This window comes from Heloderma suspectum, chromosome 1 (genome assembly GCF_057233095.1).
Source record: "Heloderma suspectum isolate Gila_16-S chromosome 1, 16-S_ref, whole genome shotgun sequence".
In the NCBI taxonomy this organism is placed as follows: Eukaryota; Metazoa; Chordata; class Lepidosauria; order Squamata; family Helodermatidae; genus Heloderma; species Heloderma suspectum.
Genome location: NC_139458.1, coordinates 78,619,792 through 78,633,273, shown reverse-complemented (window position 1 = coordinate 78,633,273; position 13,482 = coordinate 78,619,792). Strand labels below are relative to the sequence as shown.

The 13,482-nt window shown below is 44.2% G+C and overlaps 1 long non-coding RNA gene across 1 annotated transcript; it reads right to left on the bottom strand.

Annotated features, from left to right (window-relative positions):
- Positions 1-1,949: 1,949 nt before the first annotated feature.
- Positions 1,950-9,226, bottom strand: LOC146357474 (uncharacterized). The gene is made up of 3 exons (XR_014789946.1): positions 9,169-9,226; positions 8,698-8,861; positions 1,950-7,478 (listed from the first exon to the last, which is right to left on the bottom strand). It is a non-coding gene; the product is annotated as an uncharacterized LOC146357474 (long non-coding RNA).
- Positions 9,227-13,482: the final 4,256 nt, after the last annotated feature.

Genomic DNA, 13,482 nt, shown 5'->3' with positions numbered 1-13,482 from the left:
CACGAAGAGTCGGACATGAATTAACGACTGAACAGCATAGTGAAATGTCAGGTAAGAGCCAAAGCAATAAGAGCCCTCCAGCCTTTGGAGAGAACGTTTTGCTGGTTTAAATCACTATTGCTTCTTTAGAAAACTTATCTATGCTGATTATTGTTTCCTCCTTACAGAGTCTTCCTTTATCTTTGCTGTTTCACATACCCCATCATGGAATTGTCCTTCCGCTTCTACTGCCCCACTAGTTTAGAAAAGCCCATCTGATGTGAGGAGGAAGTTTGTAAAATATATAATTCCATACAGAGAGACTTCTCACATGGTTCCCTAATGTCTGCCCTCACCTATGTCATGGAGCCTGGAGAAGCCTACCAATTATGAAGATAGTGATTTACAAAGTGCCGTCTGTGCACATAGTATTTGTTTTACTTAGTCACAGAAGGAAAAGACAGATATTTTGCCCAAGAAGCTTTCAGTCTAAATTCGGACAGGGTGGGGTGGGTGGCAGAGACAATACAGAGAGTAGAGGGAGGGTGAAATTGGGGTAAAAAAAGATGAACCTTTTGTTTCAGTTTGGCATTTGGACTTAGGCCATAAGCAAAATGCTCCATAGAAGAGGTTGCATTAAACTCTGCAGTGTAATCTGAGATTAAACTCTATAGATTTTTTTTTAAATGATGGCTGGATTTCTATTTTAGATAGAATATTCCCTTAAAATAGAGGACTTGAGACAAGCAGGTGGGGTGAAGAGAAAGTTTCAGGTATAGGATGTTGGGTCAAGGGTTTATCCTGAACACAGGAAATATTACATTGGTTGGTCCTCTTTATAAAAATGGGCTCACAAAAATTCATATACACTAGTGAGATCACTGGATCAACTAGGGTTTGGGTTTGTTCATTTAATACTAGAAGCAGCCTTTCGGGTTACACTAAACTCTTCTTCAGGCTTAGGTTATGAGATCAAACATCAAACTTGCCAGAGAGTCTGCCTGATGGTTACCTAGTTGCAGAGGTTTACAGGCTACTGCCGTTGGCATGGAGACTGCCTAGTTTGAATGCAAATACAACATTCTGACATCATATATGATGTCACAAGCAGGATAAGCTCCAAGTCTTGGCAAAGTGAGAGGTAGTTAACAGTCTGACTGAGGCTTCATACTGTCAAGATGGATGTTCGTGACAGGTGATAAAAAGCTTTATTAGGACTATACTTACTTTTACCATAGGAGGGAAAGTTATGGAATGATAACCATTATGGAATGGGGGATACGTGGCTCAACAACACTACAAGCAAGAAGGATCTTGGAATTGTTGTCGATCACAAGCTGAATATGAGCCAACAATGTGATGTGGCTGCAAAAAAGGCAAATGCTCTTTTGGGATGCATTAATAGAAGCATAGCTTCCAAATCCCGGGAAGTACTAGTTCCCCTCTACTCAGCACTGGTTAGGCCTCATCTGGAGTACTGTGTCCAGTTCTGGGCACCGCACATTAAGAAGGATGCAGACAAACTGGAGAGGGTTCAGAGGAGGGCAACGAAGATGATCAGGGGACTGGAAACAAAGCCCTATGAAGAGAGACTGAAAGAACTGGGCATGTTTAGTCTTGAGAAGAGAAGACTGAGGGGAGATACGATAGCGCTCTTCAAGTACTTGAAAGGTTGTCACAGAGAGGAAGGCCAGGATCTCTTCTTGATCATCCCAGAGTGCAGGACACAGAATAACGGGCTCAAGTTACAGGAAGCCAGATTCCGGCTGAACATCAGGAAAAACTTCCTGACTGTTAGAGCAACACAACAATGGAACCAATGACCTAGGGAGGTGGTGGGCTCTCCCACACTGGAGGCGTTCAAGATGAGGCTGGACAGCCATCTGTCAGGGATGCTCTGACTTGGATTCCTGCATTGAGCAGGGGGTTGGACTCGATGGCCTTGTAGGCCCCTTCCAAGCCTACTATTCTATGATTCTATGATTTACAGAGGTGGTTCGCAAGGTCCTTATCTGCATATCTTGTAAATCAGAGGTTTAGAACTAAAATTGGATGGGGGAAGCCCCTTTCCCCAAGGAGGCAGGGTGGGTGAAGTCAGGGCAGCATCAGCAGAGTCCCCATTGATTCTCCATTGGAAGATTGAGGGGGCTTGACTGCCTTGGCTTTGCTGTGCATTGGGCTTCCCTGAATAGGAAAGCCCATGAGCAACGAAGCAGCAGTGCTGTGGAAAGCCCACTCTTTGGAGTACAGAGAGAACTGTGATGATTCCTCTCCCATCCCCAACCCCATTTGGGGCAGGGTTCATAGGGGGGTGGGGTTTGTAGTGCTGAGGCAGGGTCTGCAGAGGTGCCACAAGCCTCTGCAGGCTGGATTAGTCCTGTGGGCAGAGGTTCTGCACCACTATTGTACAGGAAACTGTTGCCATTTGTACATATGGATGCCCTTCACATAAAATATTGCACCTGTGTTATTTTGTCATTTGATAGCTGGAGCTGTGTACAAAATAAAACATAAGAAGCAGCCCATAGAGAGAAATGAGATAATGTCTGTGAACTCAATATATGATAAACAAGTAAGATAAGAAGTAGAGAACAATAATAACCATTTGTTGTGTAAGGGGAGCCGAAGGTAGATACCTTATAATCTTAGATGTATCTTAGTGTATCCCTGTGTGTGTTGTTGTAATTATGTGTATTGTGTCTATGTTGTTCCCCTCGCCTTTTTTAAATGAAACTATTAATCAAAAAGAAGCAGCCCATAGAAATTGCAAGATGACAAAAGAGGTAGATGGTCATGATGTTATGTAGTGCACAACTCATTTAGGATTGTATTAATTAAAATTAGAACTTCAAATTTAATTTTTAATTGTTATTTAAAATTATTTTTAGCCCACCTTTAAAGGTAGAACCCGCTCAAGGCAGCACACAAGATAAAAACCATACAAAACAAATACATTTTTTTAAAAAATCAATAAATACTTGTGCAATAAAAAAACCAATAAAAACAATGGTTACCAATAAAGCCAGCAAGTTGAAGAACTACGAAAAGGCCAATGAAAACAGGTGGGTCTTCAGAGCTTTCCAGAAGACCTGCAAAGAAGGGGCCTGATGAGCGTCCTAATGGAAGCTGATTTCAGTGGGGCCATGTGACATATCATTCTTCCCCCACCTGTGATTATTATTTCATCACCACTCTTCATAAGTATTTTTACAACACCAGACACAAATTGTAATTCCAGAATTTCAGTACCTTTATATTCAACTCAACCTCTTCCTTGTGTCAATACCTTAGAGCAAGTGTGTGTGTAAGGAATACATCAGATATAACCCTAACAACAACCACTGTTGTGTTTTTCTACCCTTATTGAGAAAACCTTTTTAGAAACCTTTATTAGGATGCTGCCACCACCCTCCTCCTTATGAGGAGAGAACCTTCAGTTTTTGTGTGTGGGTGTAGATTCTGAGACTTGGGCTTATTTTTTTCATAACTTTTCTGGTAACGAGACCGAGTATGGCGTGGTTTGAAAGAATAATTCAAAGATAAAATTTTATTTACAAAGTGTATGATGTTTCAATACAGTTTGAGTTTCATGTGGCAAAAAATTGTTGTTCCAAATTTTTTATTAATTCCTTCCCTACTCTACCCTTACTAATAATAAGACTTTAAAATAATAATTCAGTATACCTCCCTCTACCTCCCCAGGGACTCTAACCACCCCCAAAGCTAGAGCCCAGTACCCTAGTCCTAACCCTCAGAAAGCCAAATCCCCATCTTCCTCTAAAGAAAACTAAGAGCTTGTTATTCCCTCTCTCTCACAACTGAAAAAGCAACAGCCAATCAGGAGACACCATTTAAAATCTGAACATTCTAACTCCCCCCTACTTCCCATAGCCTTAAAGAGAAAGGACATGTCAGAATACATCATTCAGGCAAATCATCAAACATACAATCCAACAACAAAACAAAATACCCTTTTGTCACTGGCCACCACTGAGAAAGCCCTCTCCCTTATTCTCACCAGCCTAACATGTAACCCCATAGGACATGCTGAAGCATTGGGGCAATATGCTCTTGGTATCACAGGGCTGCTTGCAGGTCTGTCACTGCATTTTGAACTTGCTGAAGCTTCTGAACACTCTTCAAGAGCATCCATACACAACGGGCATTGCAGCCATCAAGTTCTGAGGTAATGAAAACATGAGTCATGGTAGTACAGGTATCCCTGTAAGGTAGGAGACATAAGCAAGTATTGGGAGGAGGTCATTCTTCAGAAGGAAATACCAAAACAAATTCCAAACATCATGAGGGCACAATTCCATAGTACAGAGTTACTCTCAATTCCATGGTACAGAGTTAGTTGGGACACTATTATTTTATTTCAGCTCCCACTTCTTTTTTCAAGGGTTAAATATTTTTGCTTTAACCCTTAGATCTTTTTTATATTGGTTATTTTAGTCAGCAGCATTCTTGGAAATGATATTCTTTCCCACACAAATACTCACATGAAGCAATTATTTCATTTGCATCCTAGTTCATTCCTGATCTCATGCAGCTATGCCCCAAATGAACATCATCAGTGAGCTCCTGCAAGCTTTCATGTCAGCCAGCAACATTCAAGACAATGTGGCCAGCATCCTACTCAAACAAGCCGTGGATGATGTGAAGAAGATACCAAGATCACATGGTTAGACATTCATATGCAGGTAGGCCAGTTCGAGAGATTGTGAGTGTGCACTCCTCCTCAATATAGAAATACAGTAATGTCTAACAAGTCAAAATTGATTGGGGAAGAATGTCCAGAACATGCAGGGAGCTATGCATTCAGATAAACCAGAGTTCTGTTTATATACAATTTCATTGACTCTTGGGCTGTTGATGAATTTACATCAACCCACACTATCTTGCCTGTAAGCCTTTTACACAATCCCAGGTGTGGGCGTGGGTGCTTGGAGATACTCTGAGATAAAGAAACAATAGGCCAAGTGGCACTCTGCATTTGCTGCATTTGCTTTTGTTTTCACAAAGCCCAAGGTCTGAACTCTGGGATTGAATGCTGATTCTTGGGCTGACCTCTGGCTTGGATTAAGCCCTACACCAAACTTTATGAAATGACCAGAGTGCTCTGAAAATTTCCCCTCATTCCTTAAGACACAGACTATGTAGGCTTGGTATATCTGTGGATGTACTCAGAGGTATTCTGGTAGGCATCCAGAACTACTTCCCAGCACAAGTGACCATCAAGCTGCTAGAGTCCTTCTAAGACAACCTGTTATCACAACACAGCATCCTTGGCATCCTCAGAAAATGTGAAAGCAAAGATAGAGTTTCTCACCCCAAATCACTTTGTTATTCTCATTGTCACAGATTTCATATTAGCACAACAGCAAAGGGGAAATCTCTTAATAAGCATGCATGACATTTCAGACTATTTTTCATATATTATTGATATATATATATATTGATAACGGTAAAAAACAAACCAGGTCACATGCCTGCCAGAGTGTACCTGGAAAAGCAATTGACCTCAGCCCTAGATTTGCCAGGATCTACCCATGGTCCACCAAATTCTTTCATAAGTTGCCTTGGTTACACCATGGTTTTCACTTAACCCACTTGGCTCTTCTCCAAGGGCAGCCGCACGAGCAGCTGCCTGCCTGATGTCTTGCTCTGATGATCCTTCAGAGCAAGGCAGCCAATGGGCTCTTTGAAGAAGTTGACAGATTCTGCTCTCCAGCAAGCCCACCAGGCCCAGATACCTTCCTCTCAGGGCTTCTTCCTTAAAGTGGGGCATTGTGGGCAAGGTGGCCCTGTTGACCGCCTGTGATGCCATGACACAGACAGTCTCTATGGCCACCTCATCCACAGTGCCCCACTCTGAGGAAGAACCCCTCAGAACAAGGCACAGAGGGAGACAGCAGGGCGTGTCCTCCTGCCTTCAGGTGGCAGGATATCCTGTGCTGCTGCTGTTCTACCCTTTGCCCCAGTCTGGCTAGGAGGCCATTATGATGTGTTTAATTCCATACTTAATTACTTGATTTAAAATTCCATCCATAAAAATTCTAACCTTGTATTTTCAAAATACCGATCATTTGAGTTGCAATTCTTTGGGGGGAAAGTGTTCTGACAAATTTCAACATATTCCAGATTGTAGGGCTGTGGAAGGTTGGATGCAGCTGGGGCTTACATCACAGCCAGCCCAACCAGATGTAAACATGGTCAGACCAAAATTGATTTGGCCAGCTACCCAATGCTTCCCTACCCTCCTTGCAGGTGTATAAAGAGCAGAGGTGGCCAAGGTGGTGATGGGTGGAAAGGAAGTGGAGGCTGCAGACAGGGGACAGGTGCATGGTCAAAGGGACCAAGTACATTGAGCTCAGATGTGAGCCAGACTCATACTAATGCCTCCAATGAAGTCTGCAGGGGGAATGGGGACCCACTGAGCTTTTCCTGTCTAGGTCCTAGACATATGCCAGCTCATGGTGGGCCAGAGATATTGCTAGGGAAGTTAGAGGTTGGGAAACTGCAAGAGGCACAAATGTAATAATTAAAGATGTGGAGGCTTGGGGAAAAACTAGAAAAAACTAGAAGAATTCAGAGGAAAACCCCTTCCACCAAAAATGTTTTTCTCAAAGACCCCTAGAAAAAACAAATCCTTTTTTTAGTTTTTTGTCCCTCCCATACACGCACATTTTTCCTGTTTTTTTCCTCCCAGGCTTTCACATCTCTCGTAATGATTACTGCATAATGGGAAATTGGCTCAAAAGCAAATAAGAGCAAAAAAGAGGAATTGCACCCTTGAATAGCCACAGTGATAAGCTGGGCTTCTTGACTCTACAGGCTAGAGCAGGGGTGGGCAACACACAGCCCACAGGGAGCATGTGGCCCCCTCAGCCCCCCAGTGCAATTCTCACATAACCTTTTTTTTTTAATAGAGAAAATTTTTAAAATGTTGAGGCTTTTTTAAAACTCCCCCACCTTTTTGGAGGTGTGGCAGTGACAGGAGTGCCCCAAGATTGTATGAAGTTGCCCAACCTGGGCTAGGGCAAGAAGGACCCCATGCTTCTCTTTCCCTGATGAAAGAAGAGTGAAGCTTAGGCTCGAATGCCTTGTAAAAAGGGACAGGTTCTTTCACAGGTTCACAGGTTCTTTGAAGAACATTATGAATTGCCATGTGGACTACTTAGCCCAGCCCTCCTGGAGACAGGACAGAGCACCTGCAATTATTTTTATTTATTAGTATTTGTATGGTACAACACTATGGTCTGGTTGTGGTTGATTTGGTGCCATTGAGTGCTTTCCTTCCATTGTGAATACCAGGTAGGCAGGGGAGGGGAGATTCCAGTCAGGGTGAGGGCAAAGGGTTGAAGCCCTCCCCGCAACACAATAAGTGTCACCATTGTGTATTCTTGACAGCAAATGTGCAGTCTTGACAGCTTGGGTTTTGTTTTATAGAGTCCTGTGTTTCTGATGCTGCAGCAGTCATTCAATGTAGTTCTAATCTATTCAGACAAGAATTACAAAGTCACTAAATGAATTTACTTTTAAAAGTTTTAAAATATGATAATGTTATGACCGAACATACATAAAATAACTTTAGGAAGAGAAAGGCTGCTTTATGTTCACTTAACTGTGAATGTAACATACAGTACAATTTACTTGTAACAGAGCACAGCACATCAGACCATCGGGAGCATGGGAGGTCTCTTTGTCTCTCCCATATCCCCATCCAGCCTGTTGCAAGTGCCACATGCAAGCACGGACCATTGATACAAGGCAGAGTGGGAGGAAAGGATGGGGATGTGGGAGACACAAACAGAGCTCCCCTGCCTCTCAGTGGTGGGATGCGCTTCTTGTGCACACACATAAGCAGGGAAAGGAGGGAAGACCAGACTATATTGAGCACTATGGGAATCCACCATGTGCAGGCACTGTGTTCGTGTGGCAAATGTATTGTGCCTTCATATCCTAGTAAAAGGACAGCATACAATTGTGCATTTTTTCATAGCAGGTCCAGATGTGCTTTGCAGAGCAGTAGGCTGTGTGCCCCCTACAGGGCACAAACATCCCTCCTTCCCCACTTCCAAATAAGTGAACAATGCTAAATTAGATTACCAGTTCCAGCTAACACAAGCTTGAAAGTGTCAGCCTCTCTTCACCTATCTATGCAAATGGCTGCTTCTCAAACACACATCCTGCAAAGCCTTTGTTAAACACCCACCCACTGCAAATGAATGCCCATTCAGGGGACCATCCAGAGTCATTAAAGGCGTAATCCTATGTATGTTTAGACAGAAAAAAGTCCAACTCCCAGCATTCCCTAGCCAGCATGGCCAGCTGAGGAATGCTGGGATTAGGATTTTTTTTTTCTGTCTAAACATGCATAGGATTGCATCCTAAGAAACATTAATGTTCTTTTCTCAGCACCCTGACCACTCAAATTCACAGTGAACAAGCCAACCAAACCCACAACACAATATATGAGGGTGTTTTGGAAAGTAACTGCAGGGTTTTTGATGCGTGTCTATGCGTTTTTTAATATACAACACAGGCAGCCATTATGTTGACACTTTTCAAAACTGACTTATATTTCAGGCTTACTTTAAACTTTCATAATAAAGGAACAGCACCAGCTAGTGGCATGTTAGAATACTGCCTGCTGGTATCCTGATCATAAACATACTATGTGGAGATTAAGGCTGCAGTCCTATACTTATTTACCTGGGAGTAAGTTCCACTGAACTCAATGGGACGTGCTTCTGAGCAGATCTCTGTAGGATTATATTGCATGCAGATAAGAAAGCTGACTTCTACCCAGTACATTTAGGATCACTAGAAGGTTGATCAGCTCAGTATCTACTTCAGTCTTTTATGAAGAAGGCATGCTGTTAGGATGTAGGAGAAATAATTAATGCATAGTAAGCCTAATTAAGCAGACCTCCTGTTATCTAGACAGACTCCTACTTCCTGTCTATATCTGGGTCCATAGAGATGTGGTCTTTCTAATGCTGAGGACTCAGTCATTTTACACTCAACACAGTTACTTTATAAACAGATGCTCATAGACTATATTTTAAGCATTTATTAACAAGCAAGTGTATTTAAGACAATCATATAAAGAAATTGATACCATGGTATTTATTGACAAAAGTTACAACAGGAAAAGAAAACATGACAACACATGATGCATACATTACCAATACGGATTCCCGCCAGCAGAGATAACACCCTGCTGGGAACAACCCCACCCAGTATCTTCCTTTTACTTTTATAGTTTTACACTTGAACATGATATGTGATGTCATTGCTTACTGTACTCTGATTGGATACTGTACTCTGTTATCCTGCCCCTTCATATTTATTCATATTTAATGACATTGTGTTTTTACTTGTACAGTTCTGTAGAAATTTCCCATCTTGTCCTTTGTGGTTTTGACCTGTCTAGAACATAAACCTATTGAGCAAGAATGTTTCTCATAACGTTCTCTTTTCCCCAGGTCAAGCTTCCTGCCAGTAATAAATCAAAAGCAAACTTTGGTTCAGACAACCATTTTAGCTATGCCTCTTTGATTTGCCTGACATGATAATTGCCTTAAAACTGCCTACAAGGAATCAATCAGCAATACTGTCAATAACCACCTGAAAGAGGCTCAGGCCAGAAAAATAAAGGTACATGTAAAAGGTACATGTTTCAACTGAAAACATTCAAGTATCTTGATCCTGATGACATTCCCTAAAGATCTTGATGGTACTAGCTGGAGAAACCCAAGTATGTGCTAATTACCATGTCTGACAACTTATGGGGAACAGATGTTTGTGTATATTTTCTGGGGGTCGGGAAAGTACTCCTATCAGTGTGATCTATTAATGTGGCAAACCTAGACAGCATAGTAAGAAGCAGAGACATCACCTTGCCGACAAAGGTTCATATAATCAAAGCTATGGTTTTCCCAGTAGCAACGTATGGCTGTGAGAGCTGGACTATAAGGAAGGCTGAGTGCCGAAGAATTGATGCTTTCGAACTGTGGTGCTGGAGAAGACTCTTACGAGTCCCCTGGACTGCAAGGAGGTCAAATCAGTCCATCCTAAAGGAAATCAACCCTGACTGCTCATTGGAAGGACAGATACTGAAGCTGAAGCTCAAATATTTTGGCCACCTAATGCAAAGAGAAAACTCCCTGGAAAAGACCCTAATGCTGGGAAAGATTGAAGGCAAAAGGAGAAGGGGACGGCAGAGGATGAGATGGCTAGACAGCATCACCGATGCAATGAATATGGACTTGAGCACACTCCAGGAGAGAGCGCAGGACAGGAAGGCCTGGCATGCTATGGTCCATGGGGTCACGAAGAGTCGGACACGACTGAATGACTGAACAACAAGCCCCATTAAGTTCAATAAGATTTACTCCCAGGTAAGTATGTATAGGAATGCAGCCTTAGGGTGCAATCCTATGCATAGCTGGGTAATGCTGGGAGTTTTCTGTCTAAACATGATAGGATTGATGAAAAGTTGATGGCATTGCTTAACAGCAAGGTTTGAGATTGCCAAGGAGAACATGTCTCTGTTATTGCTGCCTGTGTTATTCTACATAACATCTGTGAGACTAAGAGTCATGCCATTCAGGAGGAGATGGATGGGAGAGAACCGACTGAGCTAGCCACTCTGGGAGCAGTGTTGGACAATGACAGCAGGTGCCATACTGCACAGAGGATGCAGGAGGCCCTCACAGACTTTCTCTGGTCTTCAGTAGGCAACCATTAATCTCTCTGGAAGTTAACCTGCAGTCAGAACTGATATACTGCTGGAAGTGTAATCAATAAAACCTTTTCTTGTAACCATTCCAGTCACATATACACTTCTGTGAGGGGTATTGGGAAGGGGGGGTGGGGGGGAGCTCTTCTCCAACAACTGGACATGCCATTAGCAGTCTTCCTCATGGAACTTGTGCACATTCTTATCTTTCACAATTGGCCATGATGCTGCATAAGCAACTCTGCTTGTTCATTTAAAAAATGGGGTGGTAGGGCTACAAGTTTTCCTCCCCAATGAAACAAAGGGACACCGAATAGGCGGGTGCAGTGAGGCACCATAGAAATATATCATTTAAGCAATATATCGTGGAAGAGGCATTGTAAAAATGTGCACCATCAATACAGAGAAGTAGCACAGCAATGTGCAGAATCGCTTTCTCAAAATCACAAAGTAGCACAGCAATGAACTGCATCGCTTTCTTGATATCGTGAAGTAGCACAGCAATGTGCAGTATCGCTTTCTCGATATAGCGACAGCGGGAAATTATATCTTGTGCAGAACGGGGTGTCACGGGTGGGAGAAGGAGTGCCTAGCTATCCAGGTGGAGTGGTACAGGGGAGTAATGATTTTCCCAAACAGAAAGGGCTTCTTTTCCTCCTGTTTGAGCAAAGACAAACTGCAGAATCGCTTTTGCATGTTGACGGCCTAGCATCCTCCGAAGTGTTAAAGCAATGTATAACTACTCCTGTAACCAAATAGGCTTTTGCTAGCCAATACCCCCCCCCCCACTCCCACATACCAGGTACGGGTTCAACTCAACTCAGCTAGGGACCATTGGTGTAAAATAAAAAAATGCTGGCCCTTTAAATCGCAGAACCATAGATACGGTATTGTGATCCTATGGTCCACCATAAGCAGGTAGTTAGGGGCTTCTCTATACTATCCAGAACAAGATGGCTCCCTGGTAGTGGGGTGCATACTGGCTGGTACCAGAGGTCTGCATGCTGCTGAGCAAGATCTAGGACAGTGGATTGGTCGAGAGACTGGTGTGTAGCTCCTGCCTCCCGGCCATCTACTTGTACCGGAGGATTGCTCACAACCTGTGTGATGCTGGCTACCAGCGAGATGCCCTCCTGTGCAGGTCCAAATGCAAGCTTTCTATCAGGACCTGGAGCTGCACAGGGAGAATCCGCCTTGTGCCACTCAACCACCCTTCTTCAGGAAACTGAAGGAGCTGTGGATGCTGGCTGGCCAGCTAAGCCTGGAACTCCAGAGACCTACTGGTGAGTGGTCACTGCCTCTTCCCATTTGTTCAGACTGCCCCCCCCCACTGGTGTTTGGAGCAGCACTGAGTCTAGCAGGCTCCTGCTACTGTGTATTGGAACGCTTTAAGGTTTTCTACATGTACTCTTTACCATCTACCCTACACACATTTGCCTGAGTTCCATAGGATTTATGTGGGAGAGGACATAACAAAGAATTGCACTCAAAGACTGCAATTCCACCCACGGTTAGATAGCCCTTTCTCCCAGTATGATCACTGGGCCAGTCCCTATACTTATTAGGTGAACATTCACTTGTTTGAGAGTCCCATTGAAGTAATCGCTCTTCTTTCATAGCTGCATGAGAACAGCCCTGCAGGATTAGCGCAAGGGTCCATGTAGTCCAGCATTCTGCTCACGTACCACTCAAAGACCTGCCCAGGGGAAGTGCTCCTGCAGGGCATGAATGCAATGGGGGCCTCCCACCCATGTTCTTCAGCAAATAGTGAACACTGGCATCCTGCTCTGCATACTTGGAAGGGGACAGAGCCATCAGGACTAGCTTGCATTGAGAGCCAGACTTGTGGCTGTGTGATGGAGTCCTTGCTTCTCTCATACCAGACCTCCAGCCAATCAGCTGCTGGCAATGCCCCCTGGAATTAGCATTAAAAGCAAAGGAGATGGAGGACTTTTTAGGCCTCTTCTCTCTTGCAATGTGGGAACCAAGAAACTAAGGTCTTTCCCATTACATTATCCATCTCGCCGGAAGCATGAATGGGAGGAGGTGGGGGTCCAGGCCCGGCACCTGCCAGTGCTGTGGGGTGAGTACCACGGTGTCCCACCAACAGGATTGTGCTCCACCAGTGTCACCACTGAGGTGTCTCGGTGGGTGGTTTTCCCCCCGCAGGAGGCGTTTCTGAGAGAGGTGGAAAAAGGGGATCCTGCCACATAACACCACCTAGGGAGACAGATCAGAGGCTACCACAGCAGGTTGTTGTTCTGAGGGTGAGAAGCAGGCTAACTGGCAGTGGATATGTGGACAGAACATTAATTATGTCCTTATTCCCCCCAGGTGCCCCTGTGCCACTGGAAGCCCCCAAAGTGGGACTTGCTGCTGCTCCAGGTGCACTGGATCCCCAGGAACCAACCAGAGTGACCTGCTACCCTCCCAGTTGCCCACAGAGCAGGAGCTGCTGCAGGAGAGTGCCCTGCATTGGCCCATGACCGTGCCCGCTATCTGGCCATAGCCACCAGCACAGGGTTGCTCCAAGAGATCCTGCAGACAGTGCTGCAGATCAGGAACGGGCATAAGTACTCTTACTATGGTTGCAGTCTGCAAGTCCAGGGAAAGGAAACAACAGACTAACCAGCACTTCCCCCCTGTCTGTAGTGAACACAGTTACTGAATGTGTGGCGGTACTGGAGGAGGAACGGGTGAGACACCCCCAGGCAGCCCCACTGCCAGGACCACCACAACACGCCAGCCCCCTT